Source organism: Cryptomeria japonica, chromosome 5 (genome assembly GCF_030272615.1).
Source record: "Cryptomeria japonica chromosome 5, Sugi_1.0, whole genome shotgun sequence".
NCBI classification, from domain to species: Eukaryota; Viridiplantae; Streptophyta; class Pinopsida; order Cupressales; family Cupressaceae; genus Cryptomeria; species Cryptomeria japonica.
Genome location: NC_081409.1, coordinates 685499011 through 685504371, shown reverse-complemented (window position 1 = coordinate 685504371; position 5361 = coordinate 685499011). Strand labels below are relative to the sequence as shown.

The 5361-nt window shown below is 36.6% G+C and overlaps 1 long non-coding RNA gene across 1 annotated transcript; it reads right to left on the bottom strand.

The window, feature by feature from the left end:
* Window positions 1-500: 500 nt before the first annotated feature.
* Window positions 501-2670, bottom strand: LOC131875648 (uncharacterized). The gene is made up of 3 exons (XR_009372448.1): window positions 2115-2670; window positions 773-1045; window positions 501-680 (listed from the first exon to the last, which is right to left on the bottom strand). It is a non-coding gene; the product is annotated as an uncharacterized LOC131875648 (long non-coding RNA).
* Between the last annotated feature and the right edge of the window lie 2691 nt (window positions 2671-5361).

Here is a 5361-nt window from a genome sequence, read left to right as displayed (position 1 = left end):
TGAACCACATCTAATGGAGATGAAGTAGAAGTCCAGTGAACCTCCAATAAGGGTGTATGTCAGGTATAAAAAACAGCCATTCCATTGTTGTTCATAAATAGAACTCCATTATTGACATTTTAGTTCTATTGACATTTAGTTAAAATATATATGATCATAAACATTTGGGCTTTCTAAATCCATAATATCAAATGAATGTTCTTTAATCACAGAATAATTTTAAGTAATTACTTTTGGAACAATATTTTGTGATTCATGTTTTTAAACTACAAAACATTTTGATGGACAACAAAGTATGGAACATGGGGGAAAGTTGAAACTATAATCCATTTATTCATCTTATATAAACTATCATTTATAAGAAATATTTGATCTCAAAATAGGAAGATAAAAAGGCAGAATGGATAAAAGGTTTATTTATCTCCTATATCCAAATATACACATTGAATTTTCATAATTCAAATGTAGAACTTAAATGAAAACAATAAGTAAATACCTGGTGCAGTGTATGCGCTAGAGCACATGGTGGCTTCCCTCTGCATGAGTTTGCCTAACCAAAATCAGCCATCTGAGCCTCCATATGACTGTCCATTAGTACACTGGTGCTCATCTCCATGCACAACCAGAGGATTACCATCATGGTGCAGATAACATAGCCATTCCCTCAAAAAATTTCATATCTGCTGACCCAGCCAAAATCACACTTTCTATCATTAATCAATTCATACAAAAGTAATAGTGAAGCTGATGTGTGAAGGCTTGTGCTGATTACCAGATATTGAAAACTAAGCTGCCATACAAGGAGTTGAACAGAACCTCTCCATAGGATTTGTGCTTGGCAAATCCAAATGGGTTAGCTGTGCAGCTGAAGATCAACTCATTGCCTGAGAACACAGAAAAGTCAAACACTGGGTTAGCTGTTTTGAAAATATGGTTTCCTTCTATAGCAGCTACTTGTGATCTAGGAATCAGGTCATAAGAAACATCCCGTCTCTTCTTCTCTTCATCGGTTATATTAACTCTTGCTGGACCCTGCATCTCATGCCTGCATTTGAACTCACTTCATCAGTCCTTTACTCAAGACAAAAAATGATTAAAAATAAACATGAGTGAAAATAAACCAAAACATTCATTCCCAAGAAAATCAAAACACAGTGTGGAAACCAAAAGATTAAGAGAAAAATGGCCATCCAAAACTTAAGTGTTTTATCTACAGATCTATATTCCAAATGGATAAAAATAACTAATGGGTATTAGGTGAAAATGTATTAATTACATTAAAGCATTAAATCATCTCCACAACCAAAAATGTCATTGCCACCACCGTTACCGTAATGCAAGCAACAACAAAAGCTTAAAGGATAATGGTACTAAGGGTAAACAACTAGGCTTACAGCTTCAAGGGTAGACGGTAATAATACTAAGGGTGTATAAAACTTATTTAATTGTTTCAAGTGAATATTATTGTGTCAGATGGTATAGTTGGAAAAGCTCCGGCAGATATGTATGCAAAGGAATGTGGAACCCTATGTTTAACGCGTGAGCTGTTTGACAGAATTCCTTTAGAGGAATGTGAAACCATAGACATTGCGTTTGAACTGTTTGACAAAATTCGTCAAAGAAATGTGATCTCATGGCGTGCCATGATCTCTAAATGCACAAAATGGACATGTGGAAAGACCAATTAAAGGTGATCTGTATTACTCTGGTTATGGCGGTTGTTTCACCATTTCTTCCACCGGATAGGATTGGGGATTGAATCCATTCAAATGGAGAGTGAAAATGTAGTAACGATGAAGGAAACGAATATGTATTGGGTTTCCTTACATACCATAATAATAATGAGTAGATTCAATTTCAAGCAAACCAAAAGGTCGGCCATCGTCAGCTTTATTGTTCCTTCGAGGGTGTGGCTTGCAACTAGGAAAATATCAAGTTCTACATAATAATTTCATAAGGGTAAAAATGGTGTGAGTGGCAAGAAATGGTAAGGAAGAACGGAATCAGGAAGTTGCTATTAAGAGGATGAAAACTGTAAAGTTTATCACGCCAACTTGAACTGATTGAATTTGTAACAAACAGTAATGAATTCTTTCTTGTCTATGAAGAATTACCTGGAAGAAGATTTTGCCCTCGGTTGCTCTGCCTCTTCCTCTGCTCTGCCTTTCCTCTCCTCTGACAGGAAAATGTAACACCAAAAAAAATAGACAGACAGACCAAAAAAATACAGACCAGCGTGCACGCTGCACACAAGAAAATGAAAAATGAAAACAAAGCAAGCACTTCAAAAAAAAGTGAACAAAATATAGAGAAAGAATAGAAAATTGACCGAAAGGGGCAATCAGAGAACAGAAGATTGACAGAAAGGGACAATCACAGAACAGAACATCAACAGAAAGAGGCAATCAGATAAAGAAAGAATGTCTGTAACCGAATGAAACTGAAATGTTTATATTTATCTTAATTTCAAATGCTTTTTTTCTGGTCTCAATCAAAATTTAAATTCTCCTTCCCGTTGTCATTCTCCCAACGGCTAGTCTTTTATGGGTAATCGTCTATGTCGCCAACGGCATTTCAGCTATGGGCTCCGGCACGATGATCCCAAATGCCCTGGACAGTTGTTTCTTTGGTCACGGTTGTTTATTTGATTTGGCCTCCACCAGCATTTCCATTTTGTTTGATTTGCCGCCATCATTACGTGGTGTTTGTTTTCATTTAAATAGCAAATTCATTTGGTGCAAGGAAACCAATAGTGCATGTGACGATGAAGTCATTTAATAGCTTCTATCAAATAAATTGGCACATAATACATTTTAATATTAATCAATCAATGTTATTTATCCTAGAATCTTACTTTCTCATGAGTTGTAAGATGGATGATGAACATATCATTGACATATTAATCATCTTTTATCATTTTATATTTTTACTATAGTATACATACAATCATGGTTTCTCAACCACATCAACATTATTGTCTCAATGGCTATTCAATGGTGTATACGACATGTCTACCTTGTATATTAAGCAACATGCTAGCAAAAAAATAGATGAAGGAAAGGCCATGGATTTTGGGACATAAGGACCCAAAACGGATGAAGGAGGTGATGGAGGAATAGACTTGGAATGTTTGGATGGAGGAATAGCAATTTTGGATGCCAAGTTCGATGCTTCTTTTGATTGTTGTGCTTCAAGGAGCCGCTTAGGAATCCACATGGTTCTTGATTATTCATTATTTTGTAGTTCCATGGAACGCATTGCTTGCACAAGGGATTTTGGAACCCATATAGCTTTTGAATTTTCTTTCTTTTGCTCATTGGACCTTTGTGGCCTTTTGGATATTTATTTTTCTATATGGGTCATATTGTTCTTTGTTTTAAATGTCGATTAGATTGGACATGTTGATCCTTGACTATATGCAGATTATTGGACTTATAACCTTTATGCTTGGCATCCAAATTGCTTGGAAGGGGAAAAGAATGCGTGGATGGATAAGAATGATAGGAAGGTCTTTTAGAGGGATGGAAGGTGCTCAAAGATGTGTGCCTTTTATGACCTTGCATAGGGGACAAAGGGATATAAGGACCTAAGATGGATGGAAGGGATGAAGGGCTAGGTGCATGTTTGGATTTAAGTTTGATAGGGATACCAACATCTTGAGGAATGTCATTGAGGCCATGAACATTAATATGGTCTTTGATATGGAGGGGTTCTTGCTTGTGAAGGTATAACCCTTTTCTTTTATAAACATGTTGACCCATAGGATACTCTTTGCTTTGGGAAGAAGACGCGAGTCCATTGTGAGGTGGATATGATATTTTGGGAATGATGGGATCATGAAGTGGATCAAACTGAACTAAAGTGGAGAAACCCATCGTGCATGTAGTGGGTTCATGAACATCTTGCGTCAACAAGTTAGAATCATGAGGGGTATCAGGATCATGAGAGGGATTAGGATCGTGTTGTGGGCATGGATTGATGACAAGCTCTTCATGAGACGAAATGGGAAAAATAAGGGGATCATCAAAAGAAATGAGATCTTGGAGTATATATGGAGAATTAGGACATGGAGATGGAGGAACAAAGGAATCTTGTGGAGGATTTAAAGGGATAAAAGGATCTTGAGATGGACATGAATATGGAAGGATAATTTGATCTTGACAAGGAGGAAGATCATTGGATTCCTCTTTAAAGATTTTTTGCTCTTGACTTTCAATGGGACCATCAGAAATGATGGAACGAATATTTTGACCTTTCGCAGGGATTCGAGTGTCAATAGGACATTGGATAAGATGGTTAGGGATGGGGGAATCATCATGGGTGTCTAGAAAGATGGTATCATGGTCAACAATTAGATGGAATAATAAGGTTGGAGGATCTTGATCTTGATTTGTTTTAGGACTCATTTCTTCGTGCTCTAAATTATCCTCTTGACATGGGGTTTGACTTTCGATATGTGTGAGGGATTCTAGCAAGGAATTAATGCTTTGACATGAGGGAGATGGACTTTGAATATGTGTGGGGGATTCTAGCAAGGAAAAAATGTTTTGATATAAGGAAGATGGACTTTGAATGGAGTCCTCTACAATAGGTTTGATGGGAAATGAAGCACATGATGGTATTGGATCTAGCATTTTTGGAGCATGATAGGGACTTGCAGCATGAATTGGATCATCTTTGCAATCAATTGTGGATAGCCCTTAGGGAATTTCATCCTTGGGTGTATCGTTTGATGTGGATGCTTTAGAAGGCTCTTGAAGATTTTTAAAAGATGTAGGAATAGATGTCACTAGAGAGTCAATTTTTTTACGGGGGGATGAGCCATTGCTAAACATGGTTGCATGATTTTGATCTTTCTCAGAAAAATCACCTAGGGCTCTCTTTAAGAGTTGTGTAATAGAGCCACCTTTCTTTGGAGACATATTTGAATCCTTGTGAGGTTTTGACATAGTTGGTTTTAGTTTTGGTTTTGGAATGACAATGATATGCAACTAAGTGCGACTTTGGGATATGAACATGCAACTTACGACAAGATTGCAACCTATGTTTTTTGTTGTTTTTGAGGATTTGGACAAACTTTAAAATGCAACCTTAAAGATGTGACCCTTAGGAAATTGAAATGAAGTTAAGACCTTAAAAGGACAAAGGACAAACCGACAATAGGATAAAATGACAATGTCTCACCTATACACTTGGATACTAAGATAGGTTTGACAAAATTATGTTGACAAAAGGACAAGTTTTGGCCAAGGTTTAAACACCCTAACAACAACTTAGGGTCTTATCTAAAGTTTTGAATTTTTAGAGTTTGACAAATCTAATTTCGAGGACTAAATGCAAATTGAAAATGATAATGACAAG